At 38.2% G+C, this 21,644-nt stretch overlaps 1 pseudogene; it reads left to right on the forward strand.

The window, feature by feature from the left end:
• Positions 1-689: 689 nt before the first annotated feature.
• Positions 690-21,029, forward strand: LOC117018008 (5' exonuclease Apollo-like; annotated as a pseudogene).
• Positions 21,030-21,644: the final 615 nt, after the last annotated feature.

The following is a 21,644-nucleotide window of genomic DNA, read 5'->3' on the forward strand; positions in this document are numbered from 1 at the left end:
CACTTCAGCCCTCGAGCTTTCCCACTCCTTATGGAACACTACTGGTCATCACAGGAACTTTGTAGTAGCTATTCTTTCAGCCTAATGCTCTTTTCTCAAATATCCTCACGGGTTGCTATTAGTATTTCATGTCTTTGCTGGTATGTCCCCTTATCAGTGAGAACTTCCCTGGTTGTTGCTATTCCCTTCTCACTTCTCTATGATCCTTATCTGGCATTATTATTTTCCTAATATTAATGTCCTGCTGCTATTGTCTGTCTCCCACACTGGAATATAAGCACCGTGAATGCAGGGCATATTCTCACTGCTGTATCCTCAGTTCCTGGCACATAGATGCTCAGATATTTGTTTAATATGAAAGGTCATTTATAATTTCTAATTTTTAATAGGTCGTGTGTGTGTGTGTGTGTGTGTGTGTGCACACTATTGTTCTTTGTTCTCCCTCTCTTCCTGTTTTTCTTCATTTTCCTTTACTTTTCATAATGATAATTTTAAGAACCTTATTTTATTTCTTGCCATGTACCCTATTAACTCTTTTACCAAATCCTAATTTTCATTGATGGGTCAGTCGGTGAGAAACACTTTCACTTCAAACGTGGGCTATGTCAGCCTCAGACCTTCACAAAAATATGCTTAAGAATTAAAAATTCTTGGCAAGAGCTGCTTAGAACAAAGTATACACAAACGATATGGCCCACAGGTAAGTCTTTCCATATAAATGATAATAAGTAATTTAAGACAATTAATGATCCCTCATTTCTTCTGTTAGACAAAAATCAGTTATTCTCTAAATAGAGCTTTTCTATGATTCTGGAATTGATAATAATTGCAATCTCATGCATATATGTATTTTAGCACTGTTTGCATAATGAATATTTGGCTTTGAAGAGATCGTCTCAACTTAGAAAATTATATCAACAGTATTAAAATAAGGATCAAATCATCATTAGTTGTACCAGTCATTTATCAATAAAAACTTAGGTCATATTTATAAATATTTATTATAAACACGAGAAACTTAATATAATTCAATTTTTTAAATTATAGTAAAGTAGTCATAATTATAGAAAGAGCAATCATCATTTTCAGAGGGCTCTTTCGTTTTACTGTATCTCCTACAATCTTCTTTCTGATGTGTTTCATAGATAATGCAGAAATTAATAGGCCAAGTTTTAATGAATGAAACACATTTAAAAATATTTTTCATCCTAAGATAAGTCCACAGATTCTAATGCCTCTTGCGATACTGCAAAATTATTGTCCTCAGAGATAATCTTTTATTTGTCCATTTTCTTAATAGTATCTGCAGTCAGTATACCAAGTTCTCACCAGGGTGATGTCTTCTTATGGTTACCACTGCCTTTGTTATTTCAGGATGAGTTTTTCGAATGCTTTCTAATTAAATCTCTATTTGAAAACTCTCGAGGGAGTCAGGTCATAAAGCTGCTCATTTGTAGTGAAATGGAGCATATGGAATGTGTAATGTTGGTCTTGGTCCCTGGAATAACTCACTATTTCCTTTGTGTTTGAATTCAAGATCCAGCTAAACTCCATTTTAACATTGCTTACAAATAACCAGATTAAGCAGAAAATTAAAATTGCACAGGGAATTGGTACGTTGCATTATATTCCTTGGCATTACCCAGTTGGTTTCTAAGGCACTCTTCCCACGTTTCTCTACCTGGTAAGCTTCTGGCCACCCTTCAAGACTCAGGACAATTTCTATTTCCTCTAGGAAAATTGCTCCAAATTTCACAGGCAGTTGGTTGTTTCTACTCTGAGATATCACTCAGCGTGATATCATAGCTCTATGTGTTGCATTTTAGACACTTGTCATAACCTACTTATCTATTTCCACCAGGTACAAACCTAGGAATCATCCTTACTGCCCTTTACTCCCTCTGTTCTCACCTAGTCAGTCACCAAGTACTTTGCATTTTATCTTCAATAGATGTGGTAGGCAGACAAGACGCCCACATCCTAACCTTGCTATTTGGGCAGCAGACACACTCTGTAACCCTTTGTGCTTCAAGTTTTTCAGGTGTAAACTAGGGATTACAGAAGCAGTACTTGAAAGGACTGTTGTGAGATTAAATGAATGATCTATCTATCTATCTATCTATCTATCTATCATCTATCTATCTATCATCTATCTATCATCTATCGTATCTGGCAGGAAGCACTCAAAAATGCAATTACTATGAGCTATAGTTCTCTTTCACTTGAGTCTTGCAAAACTCTATGAGGTAGGTATTAGCGTTATTCCCAAATACAGATGAAGAAATTGAGCTTTAAAGAGAATAAAGAACTGTGTGAAGTCAGAGTTTGGGAACCCAGCAATCTGGTTCCAGGACATACTGGTTTAAATATTTATTTGGATGATATATATGAATCTGATTGAATTAATTTAGAAATGATTTTTTTTCAAAGTTTGAGAATAATTTTTCATATCAAACTGATAAACTTTTATATATGTAACAAACTGAGATCTCTTAAAGAACTGATGAGAATTGGAGGAAGGGAAAGGACAGTTGTAAATTTCACAGCATAATAATGACTCTGATCCATTCACACTAAGGAGACTTGGATTCAGATCAAAACATTCTCTTAAATATGGACTCAAAGTGAAATATTGTAAGAGTAAGTATATATTTATCCTCAAGTCTTTCTTGGATTTATAACATAAAAGAATCGTGCACATGAAGAAATCAGTAGCTTATACATGGTAAGTAAATTTTGCAAGAAGTAAGTATACATTTCTTTTACCTAAGGATTAGTTGAGCAGACTATTAATTAAGAAACTAAAATCAAAGTAAAATTACTCCCAGAGAAAAAGAGGAGTTGACCTAAGTAACTCAAGTCTACTATTTCTCAGAATTTGAATTTGTTTTTAATGAGCACATTTTAGTCTATGTTTACGAATTTTCATTTGGACACATTTACATAAAATGTTCTAAACTTGTATTGCATAAATTAAGGATAATGTGAGACTCAGCAGATCAAGGACTGTAAACTATTTATGTTTGTTTTATTACTAGTGCCAGTCTGGCTCATTCACTTTATTTATTCAAGTTCCTCAGTGCCTGCTAAGGGATAGGAACTATCCTTACGTCATAAGACACAGAGAGACCAAGACAGCAAAAAATGTCTTTATAGAGTTTAGATTTTAGTTAAGAGGGATAAACATTAAACAAATAAATAAATAAATTGGCACATAATGTCACTTAGAGATATCCAAAATAAATGATTATTAACTCAATTCTTCTAGCATTCAGTTATTAACCGCTTTTTACTAACTCTGTATTTTATGTGATCGCAATTCTGGAAAATAATTTTGGAAGGTATTTTTACTTTTCATAGGAAATAAATAGATAAATCTGTAGATTAAACAATATTCTTAATTTACATAGCTAGTTGCCAACAAAACCAGAATAAAAACATGTATCTTCAGATTACTTGATAGAAATCTCATGCAATTTTTATGAAAATTGTTTAAATTATTTTTACATGTAAAACCTATGGCTACATAGCAGCAACTTTAGTGGGCTATGTCTATACCACACCATGGTACCCTAAAAATCACTAGCTCTTCCAATATAATAAGATATCCTAGGCCATATGCAAACTCTACTCTTATAAACCAAATGCAATTTAAATGAAAGTGGTTGGGAGCAAGGAGAATATCTACACCTATATCTACTTATCTTTGTATCTAGCTATCTATCCAGCACAAATATATTGTTTTTATGTAAGAATTTCAGTTCAGTTACTTTTAAAATTGTGTCTACTTAACAGACCTTGACTTTCATTTAAAAACCCTCAAATGTTCATTTCATTTCATTTGAAACTCAAGATGAGAAAAACAAATATCAAATACCAACTAACTGGAAACCAATCAAATGCCTAAAATCCCACAGGAATTTGACTAATTATAAATGATGAAAGTTGTTGGAGGAAAACAATTTGTGTCCTGCATATGCTTCCCCTCATGAAAAGAGCAAACCGCCCCTCTATAAGGAATATAAAGGACACAATTTAGCCTTCTCCTAACTTTCTGCCCACTAATTCATAGGAACAAATTTGTACCAATGACATAGCTGGGTAGTCCTCTCTCTGTTCCATTGGAATTATTTCTAGGTTGCTCTACTTCTTTCCACTCTTAAGTCACCCCCCTCTCAATGTTTATGTCCTAAGACTGCCAAACCAATTGCCTGCCTCATGGTGGAGACTGAAGCTCCCAGACAGACTCCATTATGGTCCAGCAGATCTGCAGGAGATGAAAGCTGGCTAGATGTTAGACCTGGGCTCAGGGAATAACAGCTCTGCTCCAACTCTAAGAACAGGATTCAATCAGCACCCACGTGGAAAAGAAGTATAGACACAGGCAATTCAAATTTCCTCCCAGTTGGCAAATTCTGAGTACAGACGACTTCTTTTGAACAAAAATAAACAGAAAACGATAACAAAAACAACAACAAAATGTGTGAAGTTTTGGAAGAAAATTACACAGTAAAAGAGAATAACATAATTCTAAAAATTAGTAAATCAGTAATTAGAAGAAAGTCCAATTCAGGAGTTTTAGATTAATACAAGAGATGAAAAGAGTAATTTAAACTGTTATATTAGAAAAGTGAGGACATTATATGACACTTACGTGCACTATTCTTTTCATCTGCAGTATTTCCACTATACTTTTTGGCTATTTCTGGGAGGTTCCTTATTAAAACTTTCACTCTATCATATGACTCCACTCATCTGTCTTTATGAGATGGGATCAGTGATCACTGCCTGGCTCTCCCATAATCCATCTGTAGGCTGGAGGGGGATAAGAAGTTGCTCCCTGGTGGATATGTACTGAAAGTTCTAGTATGGACAGAAGGAAGCAGACAGAGGGAAGGGCACAAGCTAAAAGACAAACAGAAAAAAATGCAATAAGCAGGAAGCATGTACAAAGTAGCAGAAATTATGAAATAGAAGAAGCAAGAGAATTTGATTGGTAACACTCTGTTAGGCCTGGAGGGAGTGGCTATCAGATCCCAAAGAGTAGCTGTCTGGAGAAGGGTCCCTGTCCAGAGCTGTGGTCTGTAGTGGTGGACGCAGCCAACCTACAGGAGAGGGCAAGCGAGCCAGTCATATAATATCTATAAGTTAGGTTAGCCTCTGAGGGCTGAAGGCAGGAGGAATTAAAATAAACAAATCAAATTATAACCACGACTCATATATAAACAATGAAAAAATATAAATCTTTATGATAAAGAGAAAATTCTTGCAAATAAATATTTAGGTAGATAAAACATGTATCTACAAAGGACTGGAAGATTCGTTTCCAAGGTCTCTTAGAAACAACTTTTCAGGAAATTACTGAAGATTAATGCATGAGCTTCAGGCAGCTCTTGAATTATAAAAGCCTATGTAAAATTCTGTTAATTTTTGAATAGATAACGCTTGTTTTCTATAGAGAGGCCCACACTGTTCATTAAATTCTTAAAGATGTTTGAAACCAAAAAAGGTTCAGAACCACAGATCAGTACAAATTCCAGATGAAAAGATTACAAGCAAAGAATTTTATATTCTTGAGGATTATTTTAATGTAAGATAGAAGACAGTTCTAGACATAAAATATTTCAAAAATATATGCCTTTGGTGACCTTGGAAAAACCTACTTCAGCTAACCAAAACATGAACCAAGTTTAAAACATAAGAATAAAAACACAGTGAGATAGAAGGCAGATAGAGGATATCGAAACTGATTTAGAATAAGGTTAAAGCAATTGTTGTAATTATGATTACAAAACTGGGATAATTAAAAATAAATATATATAAATTAACGTAATTTAATAGCAATTATTTGTGTACAAATGATTAGTCTATTACAAGAAAGACCAAATTTGTCTTGGCAGAAAAAGTGGGGAGATGAAAAGTGCATAGATTTAGATTTACAGTCTTTTGTAAAGAATAGGCAAAAGATGATGTATTATTGATTGAATAATGTTTTTGAGAAACTTAAAGGAAATCATTTGAAGAATGACAAATGTATGAATTCCAAATCACTGTGGAACCACAGCATAGTTCATAGAACCAAGAGAGAAAACAAAGAAAATAGCAAAAAATAAAATTAAGGGAGAGAAATAAAACGAACCACATACATTATGAAAATATTTATATAAATGTACAGTTGACTCTTGAACAACATGGGTTTAAACTACATGGGTCCACTTACACATGAAGTTTTTTTCCACAAATACTGTAAATGTAGGTTTGGGACCAACATGGTGGATTAGATAAATGCTACGCCTACTGCATTCCAGGATCACACCAAAGTTACAACTAAATTATAGAACCATCAACCTACAGAATCATCTGAATTAGTATATAAATACTATATATAAAATGTATATATTATATAATAAATAATATGTATATTATATATAACATATATAGTCACAAGATGTAAAAGTACAGCGCAGGGAATAGTCAGTGGTATAGTAATAGATATGTACGATGTCAGACGGGGTTATCACTTTGTGCGGGGTGTATTATAAATGTGCAATCATTATGTTGTTTTGTACACTTGAAACTAATGATAAAAATAAATGTGTTTTCTCTTCCTTATGATTTTCTTAAAAGCATTTTCTTTTTTCTTGCTTACTTTATTGTAAGAATACAGTATATAATTCATGTAACATATAAAATATGCCTTAATCAACTGTTTCATAGCATTTCAGTAACAGGTAGACAATTAGTAATTAAGTTTTGGAGGAGTCAAAAGTTACATGTGAATTTTCAACTGTGTAGGGGTTAGGTGTCATTAACCCCTGCGTTAAGGATCAACTGTAGTCTAAAAATATATCTAACTATAGATTGCTCATAAAAAATACATCTAGAAAAATTAGAGATTGGAAATGAAGGATGTACGAAGTTAATCAGGAGCCTATAAATAAAATGCATAAACAACTGTAATTTATGAAAATGTTGAATTCAAGGCAAGATGCGTAAAAAGAGAGACTTGTTTTACATTGATACAAGTAAAAATCCATTTAATGATCTTAGCCTTTGACAGATGTTAAACAAAAATTAATAAGGTTATAGAAAATGTTAATGGTTTTTAAAATTGAAAGAGATATCAAACATTTTAATAAGAAAAATACATTTTTGCTGATATATACTAATATATTTTAATAGGTACAGAGTGATATCATCCACAATAAATGATACAAAGACTTAACCCAAAAATAAATGCAATCCCCCAAATTATAGGGGAATTTGAGGAGAGTTTGGAGGTAAAACTTGTAATTTGATTGAAAATTTTATCTAGAAGACCAATAAATATTTGGCATGATGATAAAAATGTGTTATATATTATGAACTTGAAATGTATCATGCATTTCGATGTATTACAGTGTTACAATAATTAAAAAATCATATGGGTCTGGTTCTGAAATCAATAAAAATATATCAGGAATAACCTAAAATATTCTTTTCTGTAATAATAATAATAAATATGTTTTTATAAAATTTATATTTTAACAACAGCAATTAACATCTGATAACAATGAATATGACTATCTTGAATAAACTATTTCCCAGCCTCCCTTGCAGTTAGGTGTAATCATGTGACAATTCTGGCCAACAGCATGCAAGAAGTAGTAATGTGTTCATATTTCTTAAGTGTACATAAACGCTATGGCAAGACATTCTCTCCATTTCCTTTCTCTTCCTAGCTGGCTGAAATACAGGTTAGTGATTGGAGCTAGATCAGTCAATTTGGCTCAAGAGGTGAAAGCCAAACGTGTTGAAGATGGCCGAGCAAAAAAACCAGAAGGAGTCTGTCACAGAATGATTGGCCACCGTTTCTTTTTCTTTTTTCTTTTTATTAAGAACTTTTTAAGGTATTCTACACAAATTAGGGACAAGTTCATATGCCAGTAAGAGAAAAAGTCCTTATTTTATAACACCAGTGAAAAACACCAAAGAGAATCTGACATCAGAACTTTGATGAACTCCATAGTTCCGGGTTTCTGGTTCTTTTTAAACTACACTCTGGGTAGCACTCAGAGCTTTCAGAAAGAATAACAAACCCATTCACCCCTGAAATGACGCATACTAGCACTGAGACTACTTCTTTAATTTCTCCTATATTCACACATACACACTCATATAGCTCACCACACAAATATCTTCCCTTTCATATCCAACATGAGATTAATGGTAAATATGATACCATTTTTAAAAACAACATTACTAGTACCAAAGCAGAGTAGAACACAAATGTTATTAATTAAAGAGCCAATCATTTCTTTTTTACTTCAACAAGGCTCAACAATATTTTAAAGACTTTATACATAAGCTAATATATAACCTATTTTTCTTGTATGGGAAAAATGTATGAACAGTACCCTGTTCGAGTATTAAAAATTTGATAGAGGGACCAATTTTTCTAATTCTGCTCCTATAGTTTGTCTTTCATAATGAGAGCATCCACCAGTGCAATGTCTGAAAGGAATAATGTTAATAAAATTAGCAGAACCTCCCTCCCCCTTTTTTTAAATTTCTCCCCTGTGGCCTGCTGCAATGCAAGTTTCTCTTCAGGCTCTTGTGGAACTGCTGATGTAAAAATACAGGGAGACCGAAAAAAAAAAAAATTACTTACGCGCGCGCGCACACACACGCTCACACACGCATACAGGAGGCCTTAGCAGCAGGAACAGATCAGTGAGGTAACCCCCACTATTCCTACTTCGTCGTACTGTTGACTGCATTCCTGCTACTTCCTCAGCTCATACACCACTGGGTTGTCTTCAGTGGAGCGTTTCTAAGCCACATTTTTTATTCCTCAAATACTAGGGCTCATGGTCCCTGAATGGAATGAAATCAATCTACACATATCTTCGTTTTATATTTTGCAGAGACTTGATTTTATCCTTCAAAACTACATAGGATTTGTATGATGATAATTTACATGACTCAACACTCCAAAGGAACAAAAGAGAACACAAGGAAAATTCCCCCCTCACTTTTTATGTCATGCCTCTTCCTTTCAGGCAACTGATATTAATGATTTTACATGTAATTCTGGCATTATTTTTAATTTTTATCATATATGCATACATTTTTTTTTCCTTAAAGAAACATTAGCATTCTATTCACTTGGATATGTATTATGGTTGGCAGAATAATAATGGTCCCAAGCGTCCATCCCTAATCCCTGGAACCTGTGACTATGTAAATTTACATGGAAAAAAGGACTTCACAGATGTGATTATAGTTAAGTATCTTGAGATTAGGAGACTATTTTGCATTATCCAATCAGATAGCAGAAAAGCAGAGAACCTTTCCCAGCTGCAATCAGACGGAAGTGTGACTATGGAGGACAATTCAGAGAGCCAGGTGACCTTGCTGGCTTTGAAAATGAAGGAAGGGAACCATGAGCCAAGGAAGGTGGGTGACCGCTAGAAGCTGGAAAAGGCAAGGAAACAGATTCTGTCTTTCTTAGGTCTCCAGAAAGTACCACTACTCTGACAACACCTTGAGTTACCCTGGCAAGACCCATGCCCCCAAGACCTCCAGAACCGTAAGGTAATACATTCATTTTGTTTTAAGCTTCTGAGTTTGTATTTTTCATTTGTTACAGCAGCAGCAATAGAAAGCTAGCCTACTACAGGTAGCTTGTTGTTGTTTTTTTCATAAAAAATATATAAAGTCATTCCATATCAGTACATAAAAAGCTTACTTGGTTTTTTAAAAATGTCTTCACAGCTGCGTAATACACCACCATGTCCTTAAACCATCATCATGCATATGCATATGAAGGCCAGTGAAGTCTTTTCTTCTGCTCTTTAACATAGGACTACAGTGCAAACCTTGCATAGGTGCCGGTTCTTATAAATATCAGTTAATATACAGGACAAATCCTAAGAAATGAAATTAAAGATTCAGTGGAAATGTGCATTTTACATTTGGAGTAACATTTCCAAATTAGGCCCCCTAATGGTTGTTTCAAGATATATTCAATATCTGAAAGTCTTGTTTCTGTATACCTTTGCTAATACATATGTTATCTTTACCTACTTGATAGCAGACAAATGAAATCCTAGTTTGAGTTCACACATTTTTTAGGGTGAGTGAAGTTGAGAATCTTTTCATGTGTTTAAAAATTATTTGTATTTCTTAGTCAGTGAATTTGCTTCCCTGTTTTCCCTCCCTCCGTCCCTCCTTCCTTCCAAACTCTTTGTCCCTGTTTTTATCTGCTGGGTTGATGGGCTTTTTCTTATTGTTACATTGATGCTTTATATGTCCTAAAGAAACAAATTACTTTTCTTTTGTCTTTGCTTTCAGAAGCTTTGTCAAGCAGATTTTTTTTTTAATTATCAATATTTTATTTTTTGAATTTTGGGTTTTAGTTCATATTTAGAAAAAATCTTCACCAATGTAATTTTTATACTTTAATGAATTATTTAGTATTTTTATGATTTCAAGATTTATATCTTTTACCCATTTTCTTAGGCTGCAAGTTATGAAAAAAAAATTTACTTTCATTTTTTTTCCAGAAAGCTGCTTAGTTCTTCTAACACCATTTATTGTCTATTCCACATATGCCTTTAATATGCTTTTTTAAAAAAGCATGTAATTTCCTTTACAGCCAAAGTTTTTAAGTTTAAGAATGGGCATTATTGCACACACCTAAAAGTTTTTAGCTTCAAATTACAATTCATACAATTAATTGTATTAATATGTATTAAGCTCTTATAAAAAATCTAATGTATTTTCCGTGTTTTTATGAATAGACAGATAAGTTAATATATCTTGGCAAGAGATGTAACAGACCACAGTTGGATGAACTGTCCAGCTAATACCAATGTACTCAGTGCCCGTATCTGTCCTACAGGCCTTTCTTGAGGAACCATTATTTTTCTGTCTGATTATACAGACAATCATGGTATTTTTACCATACCAGCCACAGAGCTGAAAATATAATTTACCTTGGCCAGTCACTGAGAGTAACTCATCTTCTTGGAAATCACTTCCTAGTTCCCCTCCCAGACTGAGCTAATACAGGAATGGAACCCAAGCATTTAAACTCTAGGACCCAAGTTTCTTTTCCCTGTCACGTCTTTCAGGTGTATTATTAGAGCAAGGGGGAAAAAAAGCACCTTTTGTTCCCATAATTCTGTTCCTTCCCTTCCCTTCATTGGGCGTGATGATTCATCCCTAAAAGTTTGATCAACCATTGTAAAGAAACCTTAGCGCTTAGAGCACAAAACCTTTAGCATCTAGTTTTGAGAAGCAGAATGATTTACCTTTCATCCTGGATAGCAGTAGGCGTTAGTTTATTACTTCCTGACACATTTTTCACTTCCAGGAATGGGTGCCAGAGCTTCTCTCTAATGTAACAACAAAATACAAGATAAATTACCAGCAATTTAAAAGCTGGCCACACCCATTTGTTTGAAGGCTTTTTTTCCCTCCCTGATAACTAGGCCAATTAATCAGCTTTGCATCCTAGGGACCTAGTATAAATACAGAGAAGATACTTAGCACATGTTTATTTAACAAATCAGTAAACACATAAATGGCCCCTAGTTGGAACTGTTTCCTCTGGGAGAAGATACCAGAAATGACTTGCTGCCTTTTGCTTAAGTAAATTTTCATGCCATTCTTTTCTATTAGCAGTACACCCCTGAGAGATTTCAGCTATATGGCTCTCCCCTGTGGTGATTTCAGTACCTTCTTCTAACTGGGTCCTCTCTCCACTGCTCAGGGTACCAGTGACGCCTGGACTGTGCTATTCAAGCTATCATCAGCCACTTTAATTAGGAGCCACGATTGATTCTAGGATGAAAGACCAATCTAGCCTTTTCTGATTTCCCAGAGCTTTATTCAAGAAAATGACCCAATGTCGCCTCAAAAAACGACTTTTCCAATCTCTTTTGGGACTTTCCTCCTGCCCAGACTGTTACTATATAGAGTAAATAAAACTTGGTCCCAACCCTTTGGCCATGGCCACTCCTTAGTGGTAAGGAAAACAGTTCTGCAGTTTACACTTATAAAACTCTAGGCAGAGGTCTAGTCGCGTGTCCCATGTAACTGTACATGGCCGAGAGTGCTCCCTTCAGCAGTTCTTCTGAGCAGGAATGTCAAAGGGATGAGGCTTGGATTCCTCCCAGACATTGGGGGTTTGTAGCGCCACACACAGCTGCTTCAGAGTCGTGATCCTAAGTCTGTGATGGAGCCTGAACTCTGCGCTTTGGAAAACCTCTCATGCGATTCTGATATATATATATGCCTGGTTAAGTCTTACTCCTGAGGACTAATTACCACTAATCAAACAGTCCTAACTTCAAGCATTAGCTTTGCCTCCAACAATTTTCCTATCCAAATGCAAGTCCCTTAACACTTCTGACCTTCAATAAACTGCAGAAAATATTGTCTGTTTCCCAAATGCTTATGAGGATTACATGATGTGACGTATCAGCAGTGCAGAGCACACGGGTATTCCATAAATACAATTATTATTATTATACAACTCCGCGGCATGACTCTGTTCCCAGTCAGCAGATGAAAAATATATCTATTCATTATGATAGTGAGCAAGAATACACATCTTTTGGAGAAAGGTAGGGCTCATGCAACTTTGAAATATTTTATACTGGAAAAGCTCATTTGGTCAAAAGAGGGTCTTAGAATGAAATCTAATAAAACATAGGCTTAGTCCATGGAAAGAGCTATCACAGAACCCAATGAAATTCAATTTAATTCTTTACCTAACCTTATAAATAGTGCTGAAGTTGCCTTTCTCCATTTAAAGTGCTTTCAGCTAAGACAAACAACTCAAATCCTTTTATTTTCCTTTAGTCGCCCTTAAATGAACATCTCAGTTATTTCTGACATCTCTAATCCAACCTGGAGTCCTCAATGCATTCTACAGTGTGATTTATTTTCTCTGGAGTCTAATAGTTCCTGCCCTTCTCAAAGATAAATTCAGAAGCCCCCTTCTAGATTTTTACCTATGGCTGCTTCAGGTTGGATTATTTACTTCAAAACCCATCGTGTTACCGAGCAGTGGACCCAACCCCTTCATTCATAAAAGGGATACGGGACTGAAAGGAAAACTTGCCTCACTGTTTTCTAACTTTGCGATGAAGCAACAATTATGGGATTCATAGCTGGTGATTAATTGCAAAACCTTGGGCTGCATCATGGTGACACAGGAAATGCAGGAGCCTTGACTTCAGGGGGAGTCAGACTTAGAAATCGCTTAATGTCACAAGTCAGGGAAGTGTATATTCCCCATCCCATTCATTGCTGTGGCTCAGAGCAGAAGCGGGTTGGTCAGAGATGGCTCCACAGACCGGAGCTACAGCCTAAAAGAGACATCCTTCTTCCTTTAACAGGTGCCTGCACCAAATCTTTTTCTGCTTTCTGAAGAATCATGGTATTTTTTTTTTGGTATTTTAAAAATTAAAAAATTGAATATGTATTTTCATTTTAAAATAACTCAAATTATTACCTTGAACACACAAATTGTATGTTGTCTATAGCAACACCATTTTTGAACCTTTTAATTTTTATGCTTTCTTATTTTAAAAAAATTAAATCAAACTAATTCCCATGAATATTGCTTAAAAGGTTAAATTTATTCAATATTTTAATGAGTATTTGAGTTCCTTCTGTGAGGCAGGTGATTTTTCTCAGCACTGAGAAATTCAATAATAAGCAAAACAAAAACATAAAAAACTCCTATCCTAATGGTGCTTATATTTAGTTGGGGCTCAGATGCTATAGTTAGAAGATTTAAAGAGCGAAATACAATGAAAGAGGAAGATAAGGGATGCAGAGCACGGAAGGAGGGGATTGAAATACAGTAACAGTTACTATTCAGTAATTTAACTGCATCTTTATTTAAAAGATCAAGACCACATGTATATTTGGTTTTGAGCTCAGTTTGCGTACGGGTTTTCCTCTTAATAAACCAATTCTGTACATTTTGTTGTAATTTGATTTCATATAGCCTTTCTAAAAAAAAGTTGTCTGTAATATATGATGATGGCCTAGTAATTGGTTTTTAATGAAATTAACTTTCACTTGCTCCTGGATCTTACCTGTCTTCTCATCTTTTCATGAAGTTACCTAAACCAAAGGAGAAAATACTTCTTCAGGTGAATGGATTTCTTTAATTTCTTTAATTCACAATATAACTGTCTAACATTAGGCTCAGCGATGATGAGTAAGGCCATGAAAAACCTGGAAAGACATGCTGGGTTACAGAGCAGTATCAGAACCGTAATAGAGAGAAGCATAAAGCTCCATCTAAGTAGAGAGGCCGGAGTGACTGAATGGAGATAACCATGGAAGCATAATAGAGAAAAGGGAGCTAGAATGATGTCTAGTTGTCCAGGCTGGAATCATAGGGTTACCTTCTAGTACATGCCACGTGTAAAGGCGTGAAGCAGTGAATTTGCTGGAGGCATCAGGGAAATTCCAGTCGTTCTTTTGGAATTTGAAACAAACAGTTCATAAAAGTCATGGATTTGTTGGGAGGGGAACTGACTGAAGAGGGACAAATATCTTCAAAACTTCAAATTTTTCAAGACTTGACTCAGACGCGGTTGGTGCTCTGCCCCTATCCACTGTCCTATTCACTGAAAGGCTGCCAGCAGCCCCACCTGCCTTCCTTTGTTGGAGGCTTTCTTTTATCCCTGAAATCTGCTTTGCCAACTGGTCAAAAAGGCAGGGAAATTACTGCTTCCTGGGTTCATTGTTTAGCCAATGCTCTCAGGAGCTGGTATTAAAATTCTCCTGCTCCCTCACCCATATATTGGCTCAACCTGGAGGGGCATGCAGTGCCTTGGCTCCTAGAGTTCCTGCAGCTACGTAAGCTCCAGTTTCCCACAGTCCAATCCTCAAGATGGGATGCCAGCATTGATGATGGTTAAGTGGGCCGCTGTAGTACCGTGTTTCCCCGAAAATAAGACCTAGCAGGACCATCAGCTCTAATGCGTCTTTTGGAGCAAAAATTAATATAAGACCCCATCTTATTTTACTATAATATAAAACCGGGTCTTATGTAATATAAGACCTGGTATAATATAATATAATATAATATAATATAATACTGGGTCTCACATTAATTTTTGCTCCAAAAGATGCATTAGAGCTGATGGTCCTGCTAGGTCTTATTTTCGGGGAAACAGGGTACCACAGTTAGCAAGATGCTCACCAGTGCTGAACTGTGTTGGGATATACAGGTAAAGGGAACTGCATCGCTCATATAATAGCTCTAGTATTTGAGAAATATTAGGACTCTTGGGCTTCTTCTGTGCTGTCCAGCCTTATCACTCATCTCCTGCAGCTAGTCACTCATTAAGCACTAAAAGACTCAGAAATATCCCAGGTCCCCCAAAGAAATAAGAAATTCGGCTTTATAAAGCAGAACATGAAAAAATGGTAAAGACAAATTTTTGTTGAGGTACCAAGATACAATAGAGAGAACCATCCAAAAAAGGTGGCAATGTCATACATTTTATAAGGCTTTTGCTAAGAAAAATTTCATGGCTTTTGAATACATCTCCCATGTCTTAGGTATAAAAGCTCCAGAGACAGTTGCGAAAGCATTTTTGAGAATAGATTTTGAAATGTGTTATGGCCCCCACCCCACCCTCCCCCCCATCACTACCACTAAGGAGGGGAAGATGTATGTGGAGCGTTCCAGCTTCTCACCTGAAGACTGTTGAGAGGAGCTTCACTAGGACCCCTTGGAGGATTTGATAGGTGATTCCTTAAGACGGAGGTGGTAGATCCGATAGACTATTGTCATTCCACTCCCAGGATTTGTCAAGACAGAGGGTTGAGTGTTTCCTGTGGGCAGGATATGGACCACATGAAAGAGAGCAAATGTGAGGCTTCCTTGAGAAAGGGTCTTGTATTTCAGGGGTTCGGTAGGCTTTTGTGTTTACATTAATAGAGACAGCTGAATTAAGTGTATGAATTAAGTGTATGAATTCGTCATAGCAATCATAATGTGTAAAATCATTCATGAAGAGTCTGAAATAAAATATTGGAGAGTACCGACAATGAAATGTTGATAAAAGAAGGCTTAGATAGGGTTAGGAGGACAACAAAAATCCCACTGTAAGGGGGTACACTGACAATGACAGCTTCCTGTGGTTACTGCCTTACTTTATCTTCTCTTCACAGACAAAAACATCTTAAAAGAGGTTTCTGTAGTTGCTACTCTCACTTATTTATCTATTAATCTCTCTTCAACCCACTCCAATTAGGCTTTCCTCTGTACCACTTCACTGAGAGTATACTAATGAAAGCCATTCGTATGTGTACCAACGACGGCTACCGATAATCTGGAAGTTGTCACATCCAGTGGTTACTCTTCTGCCCTCTCTTATCTGAACTTTCATTGGCCTTCAACACAGCTGACTGCTACTTTCTCCTCTTGGCTTCTTTGATTCGGCACTCGTCTGCTTATTTCTCCTATCTCACTGGCTGCTCTTTCTCAGTTTCTTTATGGGACCTACCTTCTCTATGTGAAATATAAATATAGGAATGTACCAGAATTTGGTCTTGGCCACTTTCCCATTTCTTTTTACAGACATACTTCAGAGAGATTGCGGATTTGTTTCCAGACCACCACCATAAATCACGTATCGCAATAAAGCAAGTTGTAATCATTTTGCTGGTGGAGGGTCTTGGCTTCAATTTGTAAAAAACTAACAAACAAACAAACAAACAAAAAACAAAAAAAAAATCCCGCAATATCTGTGAACCACAATAAAGCAATAAAGTATGCTTTATAAAGTACGTCTGCCCTCTATATCCTTGGATACTATTGTCCAGTATCTTGGGTTTAGGATGTCATTTATGTGTTAATGTCTTGTAAACTGCATCAATAAAATAAAGTTACCAGATTACTAATGTGATAGAACTAGTTGGATGGCGAATAGGCATCTCAAACTTACCATATCCCAAACAGAATTTTGATATGTTTGTGCTCTATCTGCCACCCACAACCTTTTTCTCCCTGAGTCTCCCGTCTTAGTTAACATCCAGACAATATCCACCCAATTCCTGAAGCTAAAAGTCCAGGAGTAATTTTGATTAGACTTCTTCTCACTTAATATCATCACATAGATCATACATGAAGTCCTGAGGCTTCTGAAATAGAACCTAAATTCCTCTACCATTCACCATCCCCAGTACTATTCTCCTTGTCCAAAATATCCCCCATATCTTGCACGGATGACTTCAATAGCTTTATATATGTTTTCATGGCTTCCATAGGGCCCTCCCCTGTCACTCACTGGACACCACACACAGCTTGTGAGGAGTCAAGGCATTTTTTAACTACTCAGTCAGCACTGGCAACCCAGTTTTATTTCTCTGTATATTTTCCTGTTTATTATTAGCATTTTCCCTTTTGCTTATTTATTCTCTCCTCCCAGGGTAACCTATAAAAAAGCAGTGATATGTGTCCCCAGTGTTTAAAACAATGTCTGAAGCACAGTAAATACCCAATAAATATATGTTGAGTAAATGAAAGAATGGATGAATAGTAAAGATAAAACACAGTTGGTAGAGGATTAATGGTTATGTCTGAAATATTGATTAATATTTCAAGACTTTGTACTTGAAAAGGAGAAAAAAAACAATAAACTGGAAAATTAAGAAGAAGACAAGCTAAGGAAAGCTTTGTTTGTTGGTTTTTAAGACTGGAAAAGAACTGAATGCATGTGAAGTTTAGAGGGGAGAAACCAATGAAGCATGAGATTAAAGATAATAAAAAAGACAAAGGATGAGACAGGATCATAAAATAATCAGGAACTACTGGATCAGAGCTGATGATTCTTATTGAAGGATTAGCCTCAGAAATGAGAAAATGGAAGACCCTGCCTTCCTTCCTTGCATTTCCTTCTCTCACCCTTTCTTTTCTCCCTCCCTTTTGATGCCTTCCATTTCTCTTGCAACAATTGCTTTTTCAGTACTTCTATAGTACCAGGTGCTGTGAAATAGCTGGGAGATTTAATTTGAATAAAAACAAAAAGCAAGATCTGACAATAGACAAGAGGGAAGGGAAACTGTCATTGTGCCAAGGAAATTAGCAGCAGCGTCTCCAATGGGTTTATTATAGCTATGCTATTAGTCACAGATAAAATGGTCTCTGGTGGACTTTATGGACAATGAGCGTGTTGGAATTGTGAAGAATACCTCAAAGAACCTACAGGAAGGCCATGTATAGGCTACGGCAAGAGCCAAGCAAGGCAGAGCTGAGACAACCCGGACATCACCAATGGCTGCTGCCACTTCTGCTACTAGCATCACCTCTAGTTGCAGGACACTAGTACTCTGAACTCTTGTCACCCCCCACTGTGGACTGCCCACTCCATTGCAGGGGCCGTAAAAAATCCTTCATTGACCCTTCCTTTTGCTTCACTGCCTCCATCAAGCAGGGTCACCTGACTGATCATGCTTAGGTCACGGGACCTGAGGGGAAAGGAATGTCTAACCTCTTTTCAGCTTCTGTGTGGGGCAGGGGAGCTGCCTCTTTCTGGACTCTGTTTGAAATCCCACCCACAAGCGTATGAATCCTAGTCTTCCCAAAAGTCAAATAGTCACTAGAGACAATTCCAGAAGGCAGAGGAGTTGACTCGGGATACCTGGGCTCTCTATAACATGTGACTACTGTTCCCACGTGTTTGCTAGCCCTTTCCAGCACTAAGTTTTTCTAGGTAGTATCTTATAGCTCAAGAAATATATCAGTAAACCAAGTCATACCCACGTTTGCAGCATTTAGCATTTATGACCTTTCTTTAAAGCCCTTGGGGGTAACATAGATCAGAATATCTTCACTATGTATCACGAAGGTAGAAGAATACAAATGAGAAATGGTAAAGGTCAGATATATATACACTGGACAAATGAACTGAAGTGAGACTTGGAGAGACATGGTGCCAACACTATGATTACGTTTATGCTCCTGAGAAAAAGAAAGAGAAAACAGTATGCTAGGGGAACCAGATTTCCCTCTTAACAAACAGTTCAACAGAAACAGGGCAAATAACACAATATAAGAGGCACTGTATGTCAAGCCAACACAAACACCAGCTGGAGGTAACAGCCTAAATACAATTCAGGCTTCTGCTTCACAGAGATGTCTCCAGAGGTGGGAAGTTCAATAAAGACTAGCATGGACTACAAATGATGCAGAACTCATCTTTGTGCCATTATCATTCATCAAAAGCCATAGAGTAAAAGCATCAGGAATAAATGCTGAAAGGTCAAATGCCCAGAGTGTTTATCATAGTAAGTGTTAGGAGAGCGGAGGGCCTGGGATGGCCTGGGGCTGGCTCCTGTGCATGGGTGAGGATGGTTCTCTCAGGTGACTTCCAAGATGTACGATTCCATCCCCGCACTCCCCTGAGCATGGTCACCTCCTTTTTTCTAGTAACTTATCCCTTTCCTGGGCTGGCTTTCCCTCAGGGTCTCTGGCCCTGTTCTTGCCCCAGCATGACTCTTCCAGGGCTGTTGCAGGAGGCTCACGCAGGAGCTCCGTTCCCACGAAGACTCCAACCCCACCACCATGAACGGGGCCTGATCCCCCACACACCCACCGCTGTGGGCATTTGGAGCCTGGGCTCCGCCCCTCTACTGCTCCCCAGTCACTGCTTTCCTCCTACATTGACAGCTACAGGTATCTAAGCAGTGGATCCAAGCTCTGGAGGTTGGTGAGAGCCACGTCCTGCCTCTAGATGAAATTGGGCGAAGAGACCATGATGGTAACCCTGCTGGGTGTCAATCACTGCCCTGGCTCTGTCATGTTTTCCTTTGAAGGACACTTTGGAACCATCCTGTACCCAGGTGATTTTCAGTATACACCGTCCATGCTAAAGGAGCCAGCCCTCACAGGGGGGAAACAGATCCATAGTTTAACGTAAAGATTGGACCCGGTAGCCTGGGAAAGAGTCCCACTATTGGAGCAGCTGGCCCTGGAGTTTCAGTCCTGGGTGGTATTGAGTCTTTGGCACCTAGAGCTGGTGCAGCTGTTGGGCAGATGTGTTCACAGGGGTGGCGAAGGCGGCCGCATCCTCGCGTGGACCATGTGGAGATCTGCCCTTCTGCCACACAGCACCGGAACCGGACCCACCCTACCACGGCTCGCCTTCCCACAGCCAGAAAATCCGCACTCCCAGCCCTCCCCACCTCCACATCGTCCCTTACTCTCACCATTCCTCCGGTGTCCAGCGTCCTGCCTTTGTCACAGCTCTGAAGCCTTGCCAGGTGGTGCCCACTGTCAGGGGCAGACGGACAGGGGCTTGCAGGACAGCCTGAGCCCCAGCTTCTGTGTCCCCGATTCCAGACTCTGTGTGGCAATACATGTGTTCCTTCTCTAGAAAGCCAAGCGTTGTCTGCCTGTTGTTAGAAAGGAGGCTAAAGAAGCCAAGAACCCAGGGTGTCCTGTTTGAACGCCTGCAGGAAAATGCAGATCAATCTCAAGCTGACAGTGACTCGAAGAAGGCCGGGAATGAGAACCTTTCTGGGAACCTTGAGAAGCAGCCCCTCCCACCATCCTTTGCGGATCAAGAAGCAGTTGTCCAGACCCCTGTAGCAAAGAATGGGATGGGACAGTCCCTTTCGCTGAGTCCCAGAAGACGGTGACCGTCCTGACGGCCCCCTTGGGTTTTTCAGTGCATGTAAGGTCTGCAGATGAGGAATTTATCTCTGGGAACTGGGGAGGAAATTGGCGTAGGGCCCCACTTGGTCCCCAGGGGAGACCTTAGCGGCCTCGGGGCTTAGCGGCCTCGGGGAACCAGAGTGCCTAGAGGGGCCGGGATTCGCCCCTGCCTCAGAGCAGCAAGGCAGCCCCTCTTTTGGCTCCTGAGTTCAGGGGCCTTGCGTTAAAATACCTCTTGACTCCAGTGAAACTTTTCCAGGCAGGCTTCTCTTCCAGGGGCTTTGACCAGCAAGTGGAAAAATACCATAAATGCTTCCTGAGTCTAGACAGGAGTGTACAACCTTGTTGAGCCGACACTGCAGTTTTGAAGCTAGTGGTTGAAGGCTGGTAGGCGAGTGTGTTTGGGGCCTTACTTTTCTGTCTTCACAGGATCCTGACAGGCGCATCCTGGAGCAACGCTTCTCAAAGTGTGTTCACTGGACGCCTAATGCCTATGGAAGCCTTAGTTTATAGTTGACCATGTTGGAGAAACACGTTTCATTATAACCCCTTCACGGTATGAGCACATGTAAGGTTCTAAGAAGGCCTGCAGTAACATAATGTGTTTACATTTGTTTAACACAGGACTTCTCCAACTTTTTGAACATGCAGTCCTCTTACGTGGCTGCAGAAAGAGACAGTCTGAATCAGAAAGGCTTAGGTTATCCCCATTGTTATTTTGTGTGCCCTGTGCCATTTTCCATGTCTCCTCCTCCCTTTTCCTAGATAAAAGCCCCCACGTAGTTCTGGTTTTTAAGTTGGGAACTGTGGTACTGGAGGATCAAGTGGTGATCCAGGCAGCACGTTCCAATCCTGAATGTGGATTTGCCACGACCCTCTCTAAGTGACTTCCTGTCTCTTCCTCTGGGAGGGAACAGGAAGTGATGAAGAGCCTTGGAATCATGGAGACAAATTCCACCTCTGC

The sequence above is a fragment of the Rhinolophus ferrumequinum genome, chromosome 26 (assembly GCF_004115265.2).
Source record: "Rhinolophus ferrumequinum isolate MPI-CBG mRhiFer1 chromosome 26, mRhiFer1_v1.p, whole genome shotgun sequence".
NCBI lineage: Eukaryota > Metazoa > Chordata > Mammalia > Chiroptera > Rhinolophidae > Rhinolophus > Rhinolophus ferrumequinum.